The sequence below is a fragment of the Dermacentor andersoni genome, chromosome 5 (genome assembly GCF_023375885.2).
Source record: "Dermacentor andersoni chromosome 5, qqDerAnde1_hic_scaffold, whole genome shotgun sequence".
Lineage (NCBI taxonomy): Eukaryota > Metazoa > Arthropoda > Arachnida > Ixodida > Ixodidae > Dermacentor > Dermacentor andersoni.
This window is the reverse complement of record NC_092818.1, coordinates 10,442,402-10,467,005: the sequence shown is the minus strand read 5'-3', so window position 1 is coordinate 10,467,005 and position 24,604 is coordinate 10,442,402.

Below are 24,604 nucleotides of genomic sequence, written 5' to 3'. Positions count from 1 at the left end.
TGGTAATAGGTGAACATCTCCAAATACTGCGGGGACAACGTGGCTTTCATTAGTGAAAACAATAACTTCAGCATATCTGCAATGGCTTTTGCAGACGACTTATTGCTGTTTTCCTCTACACTTCTGGGTCTGCAGTACAAGCTCAATGCTCTGAATAGCTTTCTAGACGAGCGTTGTTTATAGTTAAACCCTGCCAAATGTTTGAGCCTTTCCATGGTTCCAGCTGGCAAAGAAAAGCTGGTGAAGGCTGACGCTGGTATCCGCTTCAAAGTAGGTGGTGAGCTTATACCCGCAACAGAAGAAGAGACGATCTTTACCTACCTGGGTATCTCCTTCAGCCCGCAAGGAACTAAACAGTTACCAATACACGTGAAGCTGAAGGGTTACCTTGATCGTACTACAAAGTCTGCATTTAAACCAGAGCCTAGATTGATAACCTTCGGTTGCTGCCTACTGCCACTGCTATATAATAGGCTCTCTTGTGTGCTGTGTGGTTTTTTGGCGCCTTAAAATAGGCTTAATGATTCTAGCCATGGCTAGGAGCTGTGGAACAGTAAACTTTGGCTCAAAACTGTATTTTGGGCCTTTTTCCAGGGTCCTCCAAAGTGGGTCAGGAATTGTAGCCTCTCCCAGCGTGGTTACTACGTTGGTACTGGTAATTCTAGCGCACGGCTACGGTAAAAAGATCCTGCATGGTGCGTTGCCCTAAGAACTCCGTAGATGCCCGGCAAGTACCTTGTACTGGCGCAGCGTTCGGTTCTTTTTGCAGGGGAGATTTTATTTCTTCAACAAGTACAGCCAATGATTGTATAATCGTATTTGGCGCCATTTTTCAGTTATCAATAATTTGCACATCCTTTTTGCATGCCCCCAAGAAGGTCCCACGAGACCAAAAAGGGCTATGACTTTAGGTGGCGTGATGCGTATTCGCAAGTAGAAGCCCAAGGAACGCGACTGGCAAATAGTTATGGTGGTGAGGTTGACACATACGTAAGCTGGATCTTGCAAGAATGGTGATGAGAGGAAGTACGCATTGTAGAAGTAATTTGGATTTGGGAGATCTTGATGAGAGCTAGCTAGTTCATATTTAGAACTGAGGTTGAGCAGCGCGAATACGACAAGGAGACGAGGAAACAAATACCACACTGAAGGGCGCTAATTGCCGACCGGAAGTTTATTTGAAATTTTCAAGCTATATTATACCTTTTTCCAAAATTGTCGTGTTTAGAAGAGTCAAAAATACATATGCAAAATGAGCTACATCATAATCTTTCATGCGAAAAAGCTATTTCTATTTCCAATAAGGCAGAACAGGGAGCCCTTACACATTTATATCCTTCCTTTCTAATGTAATAAGCCTATATTGTTTCTTTTTCTCTCGTACCTTTTCCTTTCCCTATGAATGTCGTTCTTGTTTTTTTCACATATAGGAGTGCTGGGACACTTGTTACAATGTTCGCTTCGCTCTTCAGTCCGGCAGCAGTGCACCCAGTGAGCAGGACGACTAAGTGATCCTGTATGTCGTTACAGCGACACGTTTCCTGGGGCCTTGGATCAACGCTACGGCTCGCCATCAACGACGCAGACTGCCTCTGCCCTTTGGTCACCGTGACGCCAGTGCATCCTACTGCGCATCCTCGTCTCTGCCTACGCTGACGGAGCAGAGTGCCCGGCTGCCTACATGAGCCCGGAATCCCTGCTTCGCTCTTCAGTCCGGCAGCAGTCCACCCAGCGAGCAGGGCGACTAAGTGATCCTGTATATCGTTACAGCCACACGTTTCCTGGGGCCTTGGATCAACGCTATGGCTGGCCATCAACGACGCAGACTGCCTCTGCCCTTTGGTCACCGTGACGCCAGTGCATCCTACTGCGCATCCTCATCTCTGCTTACGCTGACGGAGCAGAGTGTCCGGCTGCCTACATGAGCCCGGAATCCCTGCTTCGCCCTTCCGTCCGGCAGCAGTGAAACCAGCGAGCAGGGAGACTAACCCCCGTATTCAGACATACATATCAATTTGAAGCCTTTGCTTGACTTGATTTAAAGGACGCCAGTCGTCAACGCACTAGAAGAAACGCAATGAGCGTCTTCGGCGCGTTCGCACCAGGCGTCATTTATATCAAGTCAAGCATGAGCTTCAAGTTAAGTTGTATTTCTGAATACGGGGGTAAGTGATCCTGTATATCGTTACAGGTTACCTTACTAGCTGCACTGCTGCCGGAAAACCAGAAAAAATATAGTGTAGCCTGTTTTTGTGGGCACAGGTTCGCCCAATAAAAGCTAGTTTTGTATTCCACCGTATTGCTGCTTTCTTCACCGTCACTACCACGTGACATCTGGTGGAAGTGCTTGTGCGTTCATGTACCGAACGCCCCCGCAAAGCCGCGATCCAAGCCCGAAGCCCGAGGATAAAACCAAAATCGCCCAAAACCAGCATGCTAGCCGCAGACTGCAAGGACTGCCCCCAGAGCACGGACTTCTACCTGAGACGACAAAGAAGATCGTGGTCAAGACAACCCCAATGGCTGCCCCAGCGTCCTCCGTCATCCTACAACAACCTCGGGACCCAACAACCTTCCATGGAGCAGCGACTGAAGACCCGGAATCATGGCTGGAGACCTACGAACGAATCGCGACATTCAACAACTGGGACTCCGACGACAAGCTGCGGCATGTCTACTTCGCCTTAGAAGACGCCGCCAGAACGTGGTTTGAGAACAGGTGGTCGACCTTGACAACGTGGGACCTGTTCCGTAGCGGCTTCCTGCGCACCTTTACAAGCGTCGTGCGTAAGGAAAGGGCCGAAGCTATGCTGGACGCCCGAGTGCAGCTACCAAACGAGAACGTTGACATCTTTACGGAAGAAATGAGCCGTTTGTTCCGCCACGCCGACCCGGATATGGCCGAGGAGAAGAAAGTCCGCCTACTGATGCGTGGTGTAAAGCAGGAACTTTTCGCCGGAATTGTAAGAAGCCCACCGAAGACCGTCGAAGAGTTTCTTCGTGAGGCGACGAACATTGAGAAGACACTCGAGATCCGAAACCGGCAATTCGATCGCCGCGCGAACTCTACAAACTACGCCGGGGCTCAATCACTGGCTACCAACGATCTATGCGAGACTATCAGAGCGGTCGTACGGGAGGAGCTGCAGAAGTTCTACCCAAGGACGCAGTCCCAAGTGGATCCAATCGCTGAAATCGTCAAAGAAGAGGTTCAGCGATCGCTTGGAGTCCCTGAGGTGCAACCACGATCACCGCAACCTCAGCCGGAAGCGATGACCTACGCCGCCATCGCCCGCCGTCAAAGTCCCCCTCCGCGACAACGCCAGGGCCCTGTAACGCCGCAATTCCGTCGTCCACCACCGCCGCCGCCAGCACGCCGGCACGACGGACATTTGGCGAGCCCCCGACAACCTCCCGCTCTGCTACCACTGCGGCGAAGCCAGCCATGTGTACCGCCGATGCCCATACCGCGATATGGGATTGCGAGGGTTCGCCATCGATGCACCGCGCCCTCGGGAAGGTGAACGCCCTCGTGACATCGCCGACTACATCGCCGCTACTCAGTGGAGCCCTCGACGACCGTCCCGTTCGCCGTCACCAGGCCGCTACCTGTCGCCGCAGCGCCGACCATACACTGGCCCAGCGCGGGGCCGGTCAGCGAGCCCATATCCGGAAAACTCAAAGCAGCAACCGATGGAGGTGCGGTTGCTGTTCGTCGAACTGACGAAGATCCTCCGCCGCCGACGAAGACGATGAAGAGACCATCTCGACGACATAATAACGACACGCCGCCGTCCCGAAGAAGTCAGGAAGCCAAGACTACACCGACGAAAGACGACTTGACGACTTGACGTTCTAGCTTCAGTTCAACACGACGCAGCCGTGATCCAACGCCAAGACCTAACTCCAACGCCAAAGAACCACCGACCTCGACGTGCTTCTCGACGGCCGCGCAGTCACCGCTTTAGTGGACACAGGAGCCGATTACTCCGTCATGAGTGGACACATCGCCGCCCAATTGAAAAAAGTTAAGACTACATGGGAAGGCCCTCAAATTCGGACCGCTGGAGGACACCTCATCACGCCGACTGGAATCTGCACGGCAAGAATAACCATTCATTACCGGACTTACCCTGCCACCTTCGTTATCCTCCAACAGTGTTCAGGAGACGTCATTCTCGGAATGGACTTCCTGGACCAACACGGCGCAATAATCGACCTGAAGTCGAAGTCAATAACGCTTTCGGAAGATAAAGCGATGCAGCCGGAGAGCCCTCGTAGTCACCACGCCTTGAGTGTGCTCGAAGATCAAGTGAGCATCCCGCCTCGCTCCAGCATTGTTATTTCGGTCGGCACCAAAACACCCGCTGACGTAGAAGGCGTTATCGAAGGCGACCAACGTCTACTGCTAGACCGTGAAATTTGCGTCGCAAGAGGGATCGCTCGACTGCATGGAGGGAAAACCGAAGTGTTGCTGACAAACTTCAGCCGGGAGTTCAAGCACATCAACAAGGGCACGACGATCGCGTACATCGAGGAAATTCTGGAAACCAGTAACGCGTTTGTCCTCTCGGATTCCGCCGCATCTACACCGACGACCATGGTTCCCGAACCAGACTACGACATTAATCCAAGTCTCCCCGTGATTAAGCAACAGCAGCTGAGAAGTCTGCTCCGAGGATACAAAGGCTGCTTTTCGACGTCATCGACGATTCGACAAACACCAGTCGCCAAGCATCGCATCATCACCGAGGAGTGCGCTCGACCACTCCGCCAGAGCCCTTACCGAGTTTCGCCGCGAGAACGTAAAGCTATAAGAGAACAAGTCGACGAAATGCTGCGCGACGACATCATCCAGCCGTCGAAAAATCCATGGGCATCCCCTGTTGTCCTGGTGAAGAAAAAGGACGAAACCCTACGTTTCTGCGTCGGTTATCGTCATCTGAACAAGATCACGAAGAAGGACGTATACCCCCTCCCACGGATAGGCGACGCATTGGACCAGCTCTGCAACGCTAAATACTTCTCGTCAATGGACCTCAAGTCTGGCTATTGGCAAATAGAAGTCGACGAAAGAGATCGCGAAAAGACGGCCTTCATCACCCCAGACGGCCTCTACGAGTTCAAGGTTATGCCATTCTGACTGTGCTCGGCGCCTGCAACGTTCCAGCGCGTGATGGACACGGTTTTAGCAGGATCGAAGTGGCAGACCTGTCTCGTTTACTTGGATGACGTCGTTGTATTTGCCGGAAATTTCGATCACCTGAGGTGGCTTGTGACAGTACTAGAGGCCATCAGGTCATCAGGGCTTACTCTGAAGCCAGAAAAGTGCCGCTTCCCTTACGATGAGCTTCTGTTCCTAGGCCACGTCATCAGCAAGTCTGGAATCCGCCCCGACCCGCAGAAGACAGCTGCCATTGCAAAGTTCCCGCAGCCCATCGACAAGAAGGCGGTGCGTTGATTTCTTGGCATGTGTGCCTACTACAGGCGATTTGTCAAGGACTTTTCACGCATCGCTGAGCCGCAGACAAAGCTAACTAAATGTGACGTCGAGTTCAAGTGGGAAACGCCGCAGGCTGACGCATTTCAAGAACTCAAACGACGCATGCAGTCGCCGCCCGTACTTGCGCATTTCGACGAGCACGCCGTTAACGAAATACACACTGACGCCAGTAGCCTAGGCCTCGGTGCCGTCCTAGTCCAGAGAAAAGATGGACATGAACACGTAATAGCTTACGCTAGCCGGTTGTTGTCAAAAGCGGAAGACAATTATTCTACAACCGAAAAGGAATGCATCGCCATCGTTTGGGCTACAACGAAATTTCGCCCTTACCTCTATGGCAGGCCATTCAAAGTGGTCAGCGACCATCACGCATTGTGTTGGCTAGCTAACTTAAAGGACCCTTCAGGACGGCTGGCACGGTGGAGCCTCAGACTACAAGAATACATCACTGTAACATACAAGTCCGGACGAAAACACTCAGATGCCGATTGCCTATCACGCGCCCCCATTGACCCGCCGCCGCAAGATGACGAGGATGACGACGCCTTCCCTGGCATAATAAGCACGGAAGACTTCGCCGAACAACAAAGAAGGGACCCGGAGCTAAAAGCCCTAGTCGAGTATTTGGAAGGGCACACCGACGTTGCCCCTAGTGCATTTACGCGTGGGTTATCTTCGTTCACGCTTCAAAACAGCCTACTCGTGAAGAAGAACTTCTCACCAGTCCGCGCCAACTACCTTCTTTTTGTTCCGTCGGCGCTGCGTCCAGAAGTACTGCACGCCCTACATGACGATCCGACCGCTGGGAACCTCGGTTCCTCCCGGACGCTATCGAGGATACAAGACAGGTATTACTGGCCGCACCTAACCGCTGACGTCGCCCGTTGCGTCAAGACATGCCGAGACTGTCAGCGACGCACGACATCACCGACAAGGCCAGCGGGATTACTACAGCCGATCAAGCCTCCTTACCGACCTTTTCAGCAGATCGGGATGGACTTGTTAGGACCGTTTCCGACATCAACATCCGGAAATAAGTGGATCGTTGTGGCGACGGACTATCTCACCCGCCTCGCTGAAACTAAAGCTCTACCGCAAGGCAGCGCAGCCGAACTGGCGAAATTTTTCGTCGAGAACATCCTGCTGCGACATGGTGCGCCAGAAGTCCTCATCACCGACAGAGGAACGGCTTTTACAGCAGAGCTCACCCAAGCCATTCTGCAATATAGACAGACAAGCCACAGGAGGACGACTGCCTACCATCCGCAGACGAATGGTCTCACGGAGAGCCTGAACAAGACCCTCGCCGACATGCTAGCAATGTACGTCGACGTCGAGCACAAGACGTGGGATGCGGTCCTGCCGTATGTAACATTCGCTTACAACACGGCTGTGCAAGAAACAACACAGATCACGCCCTTTAAGCTGGTTTACGGCAGGAACCCGACGACGACGCTCGACGCCATGCTGCCGCACGTCACTGAGGAGGAAAATCTTGACGCCGCTACCTATCTCCAGCGCGCCGAAGAAGCCCGACAGCTCGCCCGCCTGCGAATCAAGATCCAGCAGAGGACCGACAGCCGACACTACAACCTCCGACAACGCTTCGTCGAGTACCAGCCCGGTGACCGTGTTTGGGTTTGGACCCCTATACGCCGACGAGGACTCAGTGAGAAACTACTGCGACGCTATTTCAGACCCTATACGGTCATCCGACGTATTGGCGCACTGGACTATGAGGTCGTGCCAGATGGCATTGCGCTATCACAGCGGCGCCGCTCACGACCTGAAATAGTCCACGTTGTGCGACTGAAGCCGTACTACCAGCGTTAATGAACTTTGGGGCTTCGCGTAACTGACCTTTGGTCTTTGTTTCGTTTCGTTGTTTTGTTACTTATGTTTAATAAGTGTCGTCTTGTGTTTCACTATCTTATATTTGTAGCATCGGGACGATGCTTTTTAAGAGGGGGGTATTGACACGTGGACTTATCTTTATCGGGCAACCACGTTTCGCCGCCTAACAAATGTAATCGCACAGCGTGGGACGCGCCTGCATGTATCCGAAGTTTCTGGAAAGTTATCGATGCTTCTATCCGCTGTCTGTTGTCGCCGAACCTTATGTTATCTGATTTCATCACCTGACGCGAATGGTGTAGAACTTTGTGGAAGGCACGCGGGTCCGAACGATTAGTCTGGAACATTCGACAACAGTTCTTTAAAAGCCGACGCGCTCGACCCGCAGATCAGATTTCCGACGATCGCCGACCGTGTTCGCCGCTATCGTTGTGCTATAACTGTAGCCTGTTTTTGTGGGCACAGGCTCGCCAAATAAAAGCCAGTTTTGTATTCCACCGTATTGCTGTTTTCTTCACCGTCACTACCACGTGACAATATGCTTCTTTTGTCTTCCTAGCTTCACTGAGCCCTATTATATCCCATTTACTGCCCTCTAATTCCTCCAATAGCAATGCTAGACTCGCCTCACTAGATAAAGTTCTAGCGTTGAACGTCGCCAAGTTCAGATTCCAATGGCGGCCTGTTCGGACGATAGCAAACGCCTAAAATTATCTGTTGATGGTACAGAGTTGCTGTAGCCCACACTGATTCCAGATTGGTGCTGATGTGAATGGGTTGCGATGGATGCATTCGAAATAGCAAGTACGCCGCCACCACGGCGCTCTGTTCCGTCACAGCGGTATATAGTGAATTGTTTGCTAACATCAAACAGTTCTGAGTCATGACTGTCATTCGAGAGCCACGTTTCGGTTAAAGCTATTATATTGGCTGAACACGTGATAATTGCGGATAATAATGAGTCACTGTTTTTCAGAACACTTGTGATGTCAGTATAAAGGATACTGATTTGTTTATGTTGCGCATGCCCACTGCCCCTCACGCGTCCCTAAGTAGGAACGTGTTGCGAGGCAGCCGAAACATGGTTTAGGTCGACGTTGCGTCCTGGCATCTAGTGAATACTATTCGAGTGAGAATGGTACATGTAGCATTTATTGTTGAGTAGTAGTTTCTTGTAGCTGAGTTTAAACTGTGGCGACTCTGGTTGTGATTTAGCAAACTCAATTAGTTTTTTACGGGCAAGTCGAGTTGGGGGTGAAAAGTCCTCATTAACTGCGATGTTGCTAGGTGCTAATTCCGAGTAATAATTACTAGCATTGAAGCAACAGATTAAGCCTTAAATGTAATTTTAAAAGGAGCACGAACACGTCGAGAGAACTGAATTACTTGGAAACTACCCCTCTACCAGCAACGTAGAAAGCGTGGTGGCGTAGTGACTTTGACACTGCACTGCTAAGCCAAATGCCGCAGGATAAAATCCCGGCCACAATGCCCGAATTTGGATGGTGGCAAAATCCAAAAACATAAGGTGCATTGGGCGCAGATTAAAGAACCCCGAGTGTCGAAAATTATTGCGGAGTGCCCCACTAAAGTGTCCCTCATATTCCTGTTGTGATTTTCGCATATAAAACTCCAGCATTTGATTTACTTATGGCAAATAGTATATGCGTAAGGACAAATGTTCATATAGAATCGTGTGACACCAGCTACATTTAACACAATTTTAAACTTTCTAAAATAAGAATTTGTCAGATGATTTGAGCAAATATCTATTTATGCAAAAAATATTGGAATTAGTTTTATATGGCCCATTCAGCGTTACTTTCTTTTTAACTAAATAATATGTGCAGTGCAGGTGCTCACTACACCTAAAAAAATTGGCACCACTCCTTAACGTACGCGGTATTGTTTCAAGTGGCAGCGCAAGTTTACTTTACGATTGTTTACCTATTTAAATGATTTTCACACTTGACACCCCGGACTTCTAGGCAAGATCACTAGTCACACTGGCCCTTCTTTCATCTGTTGTTGTCCACAAAATTATGCCGATGAAGACATTAACCTGAGTTTGCAATCGTTAATGCATCTTTTTTGACAATGACGAGTTTAGGGTCACTGACCCAAGGCAACAGAGCTCCTGTTCTGGCAGGTTAAGTTCGTGGTCTTGCTTCAGAAAGAGCTTACTGTTGGCACGTTCCATGGCGCAGGTCACTCTCGTCAAGGTTGGGTGAATTGCCACAGGTGCGATTCTGTTGGGCAGAATGGCAGTTGCAGCTTTAGTGCAAGTAAAGATAACTTTGTGGTTTCAATGGGCTCTTTTGGTTTTAATACATCAAGTTTTCTTGAGACTGTCCGCACAGGTGGTCTTTTAGTGTCGCCGTGATGTTCATATTTAGCTGTATGTCCCAGAAGACACAAATAATGATCTGCTATAGTTCGCTCCTTGCAAAGAACACTCACGTTTAGAAGCCCTTGAGTTTCTGTCAGCACTGAGCTCTTCCTGGCAGTAATTTCTTCCCAGCTAGCCCTATTATCTTGAGGCACCACGCTGACACTACCGATGCCTTCAAATGCAGTTTTTGAATTGAGATTCTTTGCTTTGGTAGTCTGCTTGGAGGAAAGGTGGCTCTTACAGATTTCTATTTTGGATGGGAGTGAGACCAACCAGTAAGTCTCGGTTACAATGTTCTGTCAATAAGTTCGGTAGAAGGTGTTGTGAAGGGTTCGACGAAAATTCATTTAGTCAGGTAACACGATTTGTGAAGTTACGGTTACTGACCAAGCAAGTGATTATCATCAGGTTAGAGACGAGACGAATTTTCGTCAAAACTTTACCTCCTACACAACTAAACACAAGATGTAACCAAGATTCGCCAGTTAGTTTCACTCACATCTACAATAGCGAAATGTGAGTGCCACCTTTTGTTCAACCACACTTCCAAAGCCAGGAGCCTTATCCTGAAAAGTCTGCATTTGAAGATATCAGTAGCGTCAGCTTGGGGCCTCAAAATAATTCAACAAGCTAAGAAGGAATCACTGACAGCACAAGTATGCCAACAGAAAATGAAGGGCATCAAAGCTGATTCCTTCTTCGCAATGTGCCAATCAAAGGGTCATTGTTCACGACTTTCCTGATGCGCAACTTCATGCCGATGCTAAGGAAGCACTAGTGCAGAAAGCTGCAAGAAAAAAAATAGCTTTATGCCCTAAGATAAATGCGCCCACTGAAAGCATAGAAGTAATGTTTAACATGTCTTCCTTCAACCACACTGAACCTAAACCTGTTGTTTTGGGCAAGGGAGCAAACATCAACACTGGTGCCTTGCACAACTAAATGAGAGTCATTTGCGTCGGGAATGGTGCCATTAGTGGACTTCCTTCCTAAGATGAGGCCCACACGTGGACTTTTAGTGCGCTGTACAAATTTCAGAACCACATCCGACAAGCTTTTCTGCCTTAGTGTGAGCAAAGAACCCGTATGGGGCTCCAAAAATCATAGAACCAATGAAAAAAACCCAAACCAACAAATCTAGCTTGTTCAGTGCTGAGAAATGTAGCCTCATGTCGGCTTTTCCTGCAATTTTTTCTCGGCATGGCAGAAGCTTGCTCTGCTGTGTATGCACGTAAATAAGGTAGAGGCATGCATTACTACCTGTGAAAAAAATCTTGCAAGAAAAAGAGTACGTAAAGCACAGAGGCGTTTATGGATATTAAATACCAATATCGTACAGTAGACACTACGTCGGCAAAACAGCCCAATGCATAAATGACTGGATTTTCAACCATGTTAACTTGATGCTCAGGTCATTTGGCGGTCACTTGGTAGTGCACAGCTAACTTGTACTATTTTGTTTGAAAACTGTGCAACTGTGGCAATGTATAAGGGCCATAGGGCTGGCGAAATTTGTGAGGCTTTCCTTATATGTGTGACAGGGAATCTGCAAGTTGGTTCCCCCTCCAGAGGATTATCAAGATAGGAAGACTGCTTATTTATCACTGTATTTATCACTGTCATTGTAGCCATGCAATGTGTCCTTTTCGCAGTTGTGCGAGCAACATGCATTGTTGATTTATCTCTTCTCGCCATTTCGCCTCTCGCTTGATATTGATGTGCAAGCAGTCAAATTAGGTGGTTGTTAGACTATGCTATGTCCTGTCACCTCCTTACCTTTCTTATTAATTGTGCGTTAAATAAGACTTTCTTTTCGTGAAAGAGTGATGATTTGAGGCTCTATGACAGTTTGCAATGGCAAGCTCTATGGCAGTTTGCAATTAAGGAGTGTGAGCCTCTTTTTAAAACATGTCCATGAGGAACACTGCAAAAAGAGCATTTTAAAAAAGAACGTGAGTATATTTATCACCAAGGCCAACCCTTGTGTCTTCTTAACATATTTATCAAAACTCACACTCAAAACTGATACTGAGGTGCAAGGTGTCCATATCATAGTACCTTGTCAAAGCACAGTGGTGCCTGGAGGTTGTGGGACCATCTCGGATGTGGAGATCAGCATTGATCAACAACACAGCAGTCTTCTTACACTTCTTCTGGAGGGCCAGCCACACCTGAATTAAAGCAAGTGTGCTTAGTGTCACGAGAGTATAATATAAAAAGTGACGCTGTGAACAAAGCAATCCTTATTAGGTATAAATAGGAATAAAATGCTGATATTCGCCCATAGAAAGCTTTGACTAACATATCCTGCAGGATAAGAAAGATGCAATGTATGAGCCATCTGTGCAAAAATAATATTCGAAGGTCCTTTTTTTGCCTGCGTCTTCCTCTTTGTGCATAGGTAACAGTCAGGTTAAGTAAACTGGACCAGACTGCCACATAGTGTAAGCCAAGGTGGTCACTTCTCGGACCAATTAAGATACCATAGCACTACATAAATCCTTAGAGTTGTTTTAATGTATTTTGTAATGTTAGCCATCCTGTAGGCCCTACAGTGTCAAATCAGCCATAACCCTAACACCATTACTCAGTAGGGCTAACCAATAGGTGTCCACAGCAGCACAACACGGCGTATCTATCAGGAGGCTTTCATGCACTTTTCATGCACTGAAGCAGCTGCACAAGCTGAATGCACCAGGCTACCATACAAGATACCACAATAGCTTCCTACTTAATTTCATGTTTATTATAAGACTTCCAAGTTCCATATCATGTGTAGAACAAATCAAACTGTTCTCGAATCAAGTAATCACTCTCTTTTTCATACCTGCAAATATCACCAGCACTACTACTGAGATATGCGCATTTTGTGGACAAAAACAACAATCCCAAGAGCTGAAGTTCGGGTAAGTTGGTAAGAGTTCGTTTTCATGGTGTTCATAGCGCACACACCCCAAAAATAAGCAACTAACAGCAGAGAGTGATAAAACGATGTCTTCGTTAGCCCGCTGCGTGTCCCTTATTGGATTTTGCACGCTGCACATTCCATCACCTGTCTGCCCCTTATCTCTTTAGTATGTGTGCACTGTGAATAGCATGGAAAGGAACACTGAGAGCATATAATGCTACAATGGATACAAAGAGCAAGAATCGTGCCTTCCGATGCGGCACACCTTCAAGCGGCTTAATTCTTAACTAACATCCTAAGCCTGCCACTGCGCTGAAAAAGCTTGCTCAAGTTCTTGTGCAAGACAGCGGTTTGCTTTTAAAGAAAATATAGTTACGTTTATTCTAAATCGGCAAACTGGTGGTTCTGCAGTATTGTGAAAAGGTGGCACCATCGAAAACTAGCGTAATTTTTGAGTAATAAATAAGCATACAGTCAGCTACAAAGATCAGGCTTGATATAAATGTGCCACAGTCAACACAGTAAATCAATCTTTCCATGATTGTTGAGGTAAAAAGAAGCGCAAACATATTCCTTACACACTGTAAATGCTTTGAATAAGACGGTGCTTTTCTGCTGCAATATTATGTGTTTGCTGTCTATGTCTGCAACACTGTGTTTGCTGCAACCAGAGCTCCAGCGAACACAGTATGATATAGTTTACTGCAGGACATTTCAAATAGATGCTCTTTATGGCTTCTTAGTGACTTCGGAAATGAGGAGCAAGTGCAGTGACATCTCTGAGCACCTCAGACAGTACTGGTGATTACATGGCAACACAAACTGCTGACATGCAAAACAATTTTCGGGCAGCGTTGTCTCATGGCAGATCATTCAGACAAATCGTTAAGGGGACACTGAAGAGAAAAATAATTATCTGAACTGCATTATTAAAGTACTCTTCTGCAACACTAAAAGAAGACTGCAGTTACCGAAAGAGGAGGCTTGGTAAGCCAGCAAAGAGACAAGAACGAAATAGAGGTGGTGAAACCACAATAAAGTTGCCGCACTTGCTCACCGTCCGCTCAGGCCTAATTAATTTGTTTTTGACAAATGTTGATTATATAGCCTTCTAACAGAGCCAAATACTCTACTTAGCAATTTTGGAGCAAATTTACTGAGCCGCAGCAGCCAAAATACAGTGAAATACTCTGGAATGCATAATGTCCCTTTAACGTACCAGCGTTTTGGCGCAACATTTGGCAGAAAATGTAGCTTTGACCTTCACACACTCTTCTATAAATAACCTCTCGGCAGAAAATAAGCCCAAAATGAAAGAATACTTCATGCATCTGAACTGATTTAGGGTTTCTCCTTAGTCTTCCTTTAAGGCCATGTCCATAAGTCTATTCAGAGAGATATGTGTCCCAACTCATATTTCACCCATTCAAACTACTTATCCTCGGCCTTGCTTAAAGTGCCTTTGTATGCCAAGCAACATGAAACTGAACAACAGGAGTCACTGTAAAGTGAAAAATGAATCGGATTCCCCTAGTGTGAAGCAACTGCACAGGCTAAAGAGAAACGTGGCTTCATGGCCTAAATAGAAAAATAAAAATGAAATTAAGCTTTGAGTGGGGACCCATATTATGGTACTACCTTAATATCTTAACATGTGCTTATTTAGTGTGTAGTTATCCCAAAGGCTTATTAATGACATACGCCTCCCTTTGCACTAATTCTGTCTAGGCCAGAGGGGGCTAAGGCTAAACCTTATCTAGCCACAACATTTTAACCGTCAAATTAAAGTCCGTTATGACCTTTGTTTGCTGCTTTCAATAGTGTGTAGCTGTTGACATAGCAGCTATAATTATTGTAGGACACCACGGCTTGAGCATGGCGTGCATATAACACTTTGTGACTAATGCATATATGCATCATTCACAACAAAAGGCCTTGTTTCTGAGAATGCCAGAGCCAATTACGTATTTCAAATTGACCATTTTAAAATGCATGCAAAGTACAGTATGTCTTTGAGGGTATCACAAATTACTGAAACTCACATAAGCCAAGTTCAGAAGTCAACACCATAATCAAGCCTCTAGAAGTTGTGTAAAATAGCAAATTGACAGAATAATAAGGAGGAGAAGGTGAGGGAAATGGGGACACTAAGAAAAGTAATAGCATAGTTCAAGCTCTATCCCACATCATGTGCAGAAGGGCAAAGAATATCCAGCTTTCTGTTATACGCTCACCTGCGACCACTGCACCAGGCTGACATGCGTAACAAGCAGTTTGTGTTACCACGTTATTGAAACCTGCAACTGATGTGACATCAGCGATCAGCTTTAATCTTGATGCTAAGCTGTACTAGGGACATATTATGGACTGGCTACATTGAAATCTAAAGCAAAAGTGTACATTTTTATGCCAAACCTGCCAGCCTGTGCCCTTTATATTTTGCAAAAATCCAAGACAGAAATCCTGCGTTGGAAAGACAAAATGCACTTTCTTTAATGCTTTCTCAGCACCCACATTTTTCTATGCATACATTATTACTCATTAGTCTCCTTGACACGCTGCACACAGACAGCACACTTGGAACAGCAGAAACTGACGACATGTGTTTAGATCAGTGAGTTTTTCTCAGTGCTTTTGTTGCGACCAATTTAGCCTGCTTCAGGAACGTATCTTATTCAACTTGCCTAAAGCAAGTGCCCTTCTGGTATTTTCGTTAGAAATTTTTGATTGCTAAGAATTAAAAAAGAAGCACAAGTGCCAAGACAATATTTTTACATGCATTTTCGCAATCTCATGCCACCCCATCTCTTAACAGCTTTAAAACATCTTCACCAATAGAACTTCATTCTCATTCCTTAATGGAACGTTAGTAAAATTGTAGAATGAGCAAGAGTTTGTAAATTACACGAGAGATTTAGGGAAGTTGGCATGTACCATATACATGAACAGAACCTAGAACACATCAGTGGTCGTGACCGTTTTGTACGCACCTTGTCAAGGCAAGCAGATCAGATGCTTTGTCATACTGTTCAGGCTGCATTAGTGCCACAGGTTCCTATGTGTTGCAGAGATGCCTCCGTCTCAGGAAATTTTGACATACCTCAGCAATAAGAAATGTTCAGCTTATTGTAATCACTGCTGGAAGCGAAAACTTGTGATTTAACAACATCGCGTTAAATTGTGAAAAGCTCTCGTACAGTCACCTACATGAAGCTGCATCCGCTTAGACAAATATCATTCTTACATCACAGGCGGTTATTTAATGTGTCAAAGGCACGAAAGCACACAGAACACTAAACACAAGAAATTCAGGTTGCCTTGGCGACAATCTATAAACAGTAAAATTTGCATACAAGCTAAAATCTTCTCAAGAGTTACACTGAGCATTCGGGTGCCGTCACGCGTTGACGTAACTGTGATCAACGTACTTCTAGAAATGTCTACATGATTTCTTGCTGAGAAATTACGTACAGAAGCAGCGACATTCCCTGCTTGATTTCTTGTGCCCGTTCACCCCAAGCGATCCCCGGCACTAGCATACTTCATAACAGAAAGCAAATAAACAATAGATGAAGCTCTTAGCAACATCCATACGTATCAGGGTGATTTTCGTGAAACTTTTCGTTATACGTGCACTACGACATGAAGAACGAACACTAGGAAATATATTTCATTGATTTTGTAGCTGCAGTAATCATCTTCTGCTCCGAATGACAAGGCAACGATAACGCTGAGCTTAGTGTCACCTAGTACTCCCCCTCCTAATCTGCCTTCTGGATTGGATTAGCGTGGCTCGCTGCGTGCTTGCACGCGCTTTTCTGAGCGCAGATTGGTGTGCGCTTAGTTTTTACACTCGCGAAATGCGAAATGTGAAGGTTGTGGGTTCGGTTCCCATCTGCGGCAAGTTGTTTTTTCATCCACTTTAATTTTCATTAATTTATCGTTTCTTTATTTCATTTATTGAGCGCAAGTAATTTCCCCTATGTTGTCCTTGGTGTCAGTGTTTGTTGGCTTCTTATGATGTCACTAATAAAAATCGGGCCCCTCGTTTAACCCCCTTTCTTCTCGTTTATTACATAACGAGGGTCTCGAATCCGGCAACATTGATGCGTTCAGGTAGCATGTGTGGGTTTATTGACCAGTTGCCTTCACCCAAAAAGACCACGTTCTCGTGACGCCTGCGGCAAAAAGGACGTTCCACGTCCGCCGCCAAGGTCTGTGTGTGGTGGCGCTGGCTAACACTACCAGGGTTGTAATAGGACACATAAATACTCGAGAAAGTGGGCGTGGGAACGGCGCCGCGCTAGCTCAATTGATAGAGCATCGCACGCGAAATGCGAAGGTGGTGGGTTTGGTTCTCATCTGCGGCAATTTGTTTTTTCATCCACTTTAATTTCCATTAATTTATCGCTTCCTTATTTCATTTAATAAGCACAAGTAATTCCCCCTATGTTGTCCTTGGTGTCAGTGTTTGTTGGCTTCTTATGATGTCACTAATAAAAATCGGGCCCCTCGTTTAACCCCCTTTCTTCTCGTTTATTACATAACGAGGGTCTCGAATCCGGCAACATTGATGCGTTCAGGTAGCATGTGTGGGTTTATTGACCAGTTGCCTTCACCCAAAAAGACCACGTTCTCGTGACGCCTGCGGCAAAAAGGACGTTCCACGTCCGCCGCCAAGGTCTGTGTGTGGTGGCGCTGGCTAACACTACCAGGGTTGTAATAGGACACTTAAATACTCGAGAAAGTGGGCGGGGGAACGGCGCCGCGGTAGCTCAATTGATAGAGCATCGCACGCGAAATGCGAAGGTGGTGGGTTTGGTTCCCATCTGCGGCAATTTGTTTTTTCATCCACTTTAATTTCCATTAATTTATCGCTTCCTTATTTCATTTAATAAGCACAAGTAATTCCCCCTATGTTGTCCTTGGTGTCAGTGTTTGTTGGCTTCTTATGATGTCACTAATAAAAATCGGGCCCCTCGGTTAACCTCCTTTTTTCTAGTTTTTACACTGGGCTTTTATAAGATCTCTCGCTGCTCGCGCTTATATAGTAGCGAAGTGACGCATCTGTAAGTGGGCTGACGCGTCAGCTCACCAGGCAGACGACAATAAGGGGGATGAGCTCTGGCAGGGGCAAGTGCAGATCCACAGGTACGAAGACGACGAGAGTCATTTCAATATCTAGATTTATTACCTTGGCATTAAGATTTATACTCTACACTTATCAAATACAAAATGATGTCATACCTGTCGTCGACTGACTGCCTGACCGGCCCGACATCCGTGGTGGAGTGGCGCCGTGCGCTGCTGTCTCATTGCTCTCTTCAAAACTACCCAGACCATTCCGCAAATTAGTTTCTGCAGCATTCAAGGGACCTGCGGACCGGCATAGACGCAGGCTTTTCCACCAATGGGTTATTTTGACCAATCAGGCAGGCCGACGGGATCCAATAAGGGCCAGAGTTTGAGGCCGAAAATGGTCGCGAAAACACTCCGCAAACAAAATCAATTTGCACATAACTGATCAATTTTTGAGACCCGATACAGCCGAGCGTGTAAGGCGCGACACGTGCACGCGGCCGGGCGGGTGCCCGAGGTGCCGTTGCGGTCATTTCCACACAAAGGCTGCTCTCGCATCCAGGAACCCACAAAATTCGCGGAAAGAAAGAATGGGGGTCCGTGGTATACTCTTTTCGCGACAATATATAAAGATGAAGTGAGCGTCGGATATCGAGGAAGTGCTGTGCCGCGGGCGTGCCGTGTATGTAAGTGCGGCGCAGCATGCCGGAAAATATTCATACAAAAGCAAAGGGTCAGAAAACTACGCTTTATTTTCCGTTACTTTGCAATTTATTTATTTATTTTTATTGCGAAGCAATACTACTTTAGGTCGCACTTCAGCCCGTTCCGTGGCGAGGCGGTGGTAGGCACCATTGATCTTTAGTGGGACCTCGCTGTGTGACGTCACACCACGTGACCTAGAGTGACGTCACACCAGCTGTGTAAAAACGGGGCCCCATCTCACGCCGTCGCGAGGCGAGGCGGTAGCCACCAACGGTACGGCCGGTCTCTAGGGGAGCGCGCGCACCCCTCGAGACCGGCCGTGCCAACGGCGGCCTAACTCCCGCTCCTCTCACCAGGGGCGCGGCGCGGCGCCCGAGTCATCCTCGCGTGTCGCGACATCAGCAGCGGCCTCCTCGCAGCCGCCGACGTTCGGCGGGTGTCGAGCATCGAGAACGTCGTCATGCGCTACTTAGACCTCTCGTCCTTCAGCTCGATACGGGAGTTCGTCAACGCCGTGCTCAAGTCCGAGATGCACCTGGACGTGCTGGTGCTTAGATGATTCACTGTAAGCCGTAACACTAGCATAACCCAAGACTACCACCAGCCATACTACCAGCTGATCCGAGAATAACACACTATTGCTTCGCAATCACCAGGCTTAACCAAGCTAAGCCACGGCCGTGTTTTATTTATTTATTCACGTTACTCCTAAAGGCCCTCCAGGAGAGGGTATTACATAGGGGGGGGGGGGGGCGATACAGCTTTTAATAAACGCGATACATTTCAGTAATAAGTGCAATAAAACATAAGGCATAACACAAAAAGGAAAAATGAACACAAGCGAAAACAGATAATTTTATACATTTCCGTCACAGCGAAGAAACTCTTGGAATTTTATGATGTCAGTTTCTGTGGCGATGGCTGATGGTGAATTATTGCATTCGATGATAGTACGGGGAATGAATGAATTGGCGTAAGACGAGGAATGACAATTCACACGTTTAATTTTGAAAGAATGATCATGGCGTGGAAAGATGGCATGAGGTGACTGAAACAAATCACTTCTAAGGGAGGAGTGGTGATAAAGCTTATGGTAAAGTGTTAAACGAGCAAGTTTGCGGCGATATGACAAATCTTCCAGTTCTGCACGTTTTTTTTAATGCTGTAACACTTGTGAAGGGTGAGTAGTCTGAAAATATGAAGCGAACAGCGCGGTTCTGCAAGGATTCGATGTTATTGATAACGTAGGCTTGTGAGGGTCCCAGATGGCCGCAGCATGTTCGATTTTAGGGCGTATTAGAGTTATATAAACCAGTTTTTTAACGTGCATAGGGGCGTGTATGAGGTTACGCTGGTGAATACCAAGTCAGTGGTTAGCAGACGCTAGGGTGAGGTCCATATGGTGATGCCATGATAGGTCAAAGTGAAGGTACATACCTTGACTTGTATGTTGTTAGTTCTACAGTATTGTCGTTAAGAATATAAGTGGTTGCAATGCGATCTGTGCGACGAGTGAAAGATATCTGTTTTGTTTAAGAAACGTTTAATGACATTAACCAGGATTAACCATTTTTGGTCGGTGTGCAGACCTCGTCCTTTTAAGTATGCATCATCCCGACCAGACGGGCTTCCGTCATACTCTCGACTCCATCCATTTGCGACAGGCGTACGGCCAGCAAGTGATCACTGAAATTCGCCGGTTCGTCTCACTGACTACGCGCATTCTGGCATTCAACGGGCATCTGACGTTCAACCTTGCCTGCAAGTCCCAGGGTTTGATCCCGCGCTCGCTCCGTCTTCACAGACCCGTGTCGACGAGATTTGGACTAAGCGTGGTTTCCAAGGCAGAACGGCATCTGTTGCAAGCGAGGATCATGGATTGCAAGGACCAAGTACGAAGACTTACGAATGATGCTTTCTTTTCTCGGCGGCGTCTCGAGGATCACTGCCCAGAAGAGGTGGCACGCATACAACTGCATGCAAATTTTCAAGCCAATCTTCGCACTCAGAAAGATGAGCAATGCCACGACAGGAAATTCGAAAGGCTAAAGCAGTGCCGCACAGCACGTTCGCCAAATGCCCTAAAAAACTCTGTGTACAACTTGTCCTCGTACCAGCCTGACGGCTACGAAATGGCAGTTCTAAGTCTCGGTCTCAACTTCAACACGGGACCTGCAACGGACACGAATAAAGTGATATGCGCCGCTGAGCGCGCTGTGAACTTGGTCGACCAATCCCGCCGTGACGAGGCTCGCACACGCGTTGTGAACGTATTGTCAAAGTTGCACTCCCAACCCACCGTGGACACCTTGTGCAAGCAAGAACGTGGTGCCGTCAAGAGGCTGCAGGAGAATCGGGATATTGTCGTACTTCCCGCCGACAAGGGGAACGCTACCGTACTTCTAGACAGGAGCAAATACATCGAAAAAATGTGCTTGCTATTGTGTGAGGTTCACACGTACGCCAGCGTCGCAAGAGACCCGACACCCAAGCTTCAGAGGGACCTGCAGAAACTGCTCGCCGACGTCTTCCGTATGGTGCCGCCTCAGCACAAGCAGTTGTACTGCAGACTGCTTTGCCACAATGGATCTGCTCCAGCAATATACGGCCTACCGAAAGTGCACAAGCCCGATGTTCCCCTGCGCCCCATTGTGGACTTCACACGTTCGCCGCTCCACAAGCTGTCAAATTTTCTTCACAAAATCATTTCGCCACTCGTTGGAAAACGTGCCACGCACGTACGCAACACGTACGACTTCATTGACAAAGTTAAAAGGACAAGCGTCCACCTCGACGAAGTCTTAGTTTCTTTTGACGTGGTCTCACTGTTTACAAGCGTAGCAATAGACATGGCCGTGGAAGTTTGCGTCGCCGCCCTTGACGAAGACCCGACGTTGCCTGACAGATCCTCCATGGATGTGCATGACCTAGGTAGGCTACAAAAATTTTGCCTATCAAATACGTATTTCACGTTCCAGAAGAAATTTTATCGGCAAGTACACGGAGCAGCAATGGGTGCGTCGATTTCGGTCGCAGTAGCTAACCTAACAATGGAGGCTATCGAAGCTCAAGCGTTGTTCTCGTTTACACCGGCACCTAAAGTCTTCCTCAGATATGTCGACGACTGTTTCAGTATTTTGCAAAGGAAAAACCTTGACCCTTTCACGGCTCACCTAAACAGTATACAAGCAGCAATCAAGTTCACCGTTGAAGTTGAATCTGAAGGGCAACTGCCGTTCCTGGACACCCTTGTGCAGCGAGAAGGGCCAAACCTGTTATTCAAGGTGTTTAGGAAGCACACTCACACGGGCCGCTACCTAAACTACAAATCGGTGCACCCTGTTTCGCAAAAGAGGTCTGTTGTCGGCTCTCTTCTTCGTCGGGCAAAAAACGTGTGCACAACAGCGGAAGACCGCATGGCGGACAATGCACTTGTGTGGAGGGAATTATAATATAATGGCTTGCGGATACCCTGAGTACGTTATTGACTCAGTAGGGCGCCAGCTTGCTCGCACAGTACCCACCCAGCCTGGACCCCCCAAAAGACGGGCTTCGATTCCGTACGTCCCCGGCATAAGCGAGACTCTTGCACGCGTCCTGCGGTCATATGACGTGCAGGTTGCGCACGTTCTCTCCCGGAAACTTAGACACGAGCTCGTGCATGTGAAAGACCCTTTGGAAAAGGAGAAGTTCCCAGGCGTGGTGTATGTCATTCCGTGTGCGGACTGTCGGTATGTCTACTTCGGTGAAACTAGCAACTTCAAAACAAGACTTAAGCAACCCATGAATGACGTCCAGAAACGACACGTTGCATCGAATGCCTTGTCCGAACACTGCGCAGCCACATCACATAAGATTAACTGGGAGAAATCTCGCGTGATTACCAAGGAACGAAATCATTCTTCGCGTCTTTACCTTGAGTCCCTAATCATACAAACCACGACGCACACTCTTAATCGCAACGAAGGCAATCTGCCGCCCATGTATGTCAGGTGCCTTAATCATGTTTTGAGACGCACATAAAAAGGGGCGCCAGCTCTGCCGCTTCTTTCATTGTGAACAAGGCTCCCATGGGGGAGCCGAAACGTAAATAACTATTTTAAACCATTTTTGGTCGGTGTCCAGACCTCATCCTTTTAAGTATGCATCATCCCGACCATACGGGCTTCCGTCATACTATCGACTTTAACCAGGATGAGCACCATAAGCTTAGTCATTTGGCATTGATGAAATTAACTCTAAACTTCTAAGAAACACAAGACACATGGCTGCATCATACTTGTCCTTACTGTTCTCACAGTCACTCTCTTCAGGAAACATGCCGGGTGATTGGAAAGTGGGAAGGGTCATTCCAGTCTACAAAACCGGTAACAGGAATTCTCCATTAAATTATCGACCCATCTCGCTAACAAGCGTGCCGTGCAAAATCATGGAACATGTCATCTACTCTCAAATCATTGCCTTCTTGGACAGTAATAACTTTTTTCACCCGTCACAACATGGTTTTCGCAAAGGTTTTTCTTGCGAAACTCAATTAGCTATTTTCGTTCATGACTTGCATACTAACCTTGACATCAATGTACAAACTGACGCAATCTTTTTAGATTTTGCAAAGGCATTTGATAAAGTATCCCACCAACATTTGCTACTAAAACTTCAACTGTTGAACTTGGACCCTAACGTTCTAATCTGGATAAATGAATTTTTGTCTAATCGCACACAAATGGTTTTTATCAACGGTAACCTATCGAGTCCCCTCCCAGTAACCTCTGGCGTGCCCCAAGGATCTGTTCTTGGTCCCCTGTTATTTTAATATATATTAATGATTTACCTCAGTGTGTCTCCTGTAATATACGCATGTTTGCAGACGACTGCGTCATCTACCGCTCTATCAATAACTCATCTGACCATACTGCACTCCAAAATGATCTTAACAGTGTTTTAGAATGGTGCAGCAATTCGCTGATGACCCTTAACGCCAAGAAATGTAAATTCGTGTCCTTCTCCCGCCGTCGCAACCCTTCCTTCTTCCCATATGAAATTAATACCACACTATTAGAATCAGTACAATCCTATAAATATCTAGGTGTAACCCTGTCTCACGATTTGTCTTGGCGCGCACATGTCACTAGCATTATCTCTGCAGCTAACAAAACCTTAGGTTTTCTAAAACGGAACCTACGGCTGGTCCCATCAGATTTAAAATTACTAGCATATAAGTCACTTGTCAGGCCGAAACTGGAATACGCGTCAGCTATCTGGAACCCGCATCAAGCATATCTCACCGACGCATTAGAATCAGTTCAAAATCGTGCTGTTAGATTCATTCATACCTCATATTCATATGACGTCAGCGTTTCATCACTTAAATCAGAATCCGGCTTGTCAATACTTTCATGTCGACGTCGCATTTCCAGTCTTTCCCTGTACCACAAGTTCTTCTTTTCCTCCCTTAATCAAGAGCCTTACATCACAGCAGCAGCACGCATATCTCATCGCACCAGCCATCCACTTCAAGTGGCACGCCCACGTGCACGTACAACCACCTCCGCAGCCTCCTTTTTCTTCCGTACCGCCACAGACTGGAATGGCCTTCCCGCCAACATCGCTAATACGACTTGTCCATCTTCGTTCACCGAACTTGTAACCGACCATTTTTTTAAATAATTATTTCTGACGATGTTTTGCTTACTTATAAAAACCCACCCCTTATGTAATGCCCCTACGGGGGACCTTTAAGGTAATAAACTGAACTGAACTGAACTGAACTGTGTTGAGATCAGATGGTAGGGTTTGTCGGTCACTATCACTAGTAATGTTACGGTAAATTACACTCATCAGCGAAAAGTCGAATTCTAGGTCTTACACAGCCTGGTAAATCATTATAATGGATTAAAAAAAGCAAAGGTCCGAGCGCACATCCTTGTGGTACACCAGATGTCACATAAGCAGAGGAGAAGTTCGAATTATTAACCGAGGTGAACTGTGTTCTAGATGAGAGAAAGTGCTTAATCCAAGCGAGCACGATAGGGTGTATGTTAAGCTGTGCTAGTTTCAGTAGAAGCCTGTGATGAGGAACCCGATAAAAAGCCTTTGAAAAATCTAGATACACTGCGTCGACCTGAAAGCCCGCGTCAAATGATAATTGTAAGTCGTTAACAAA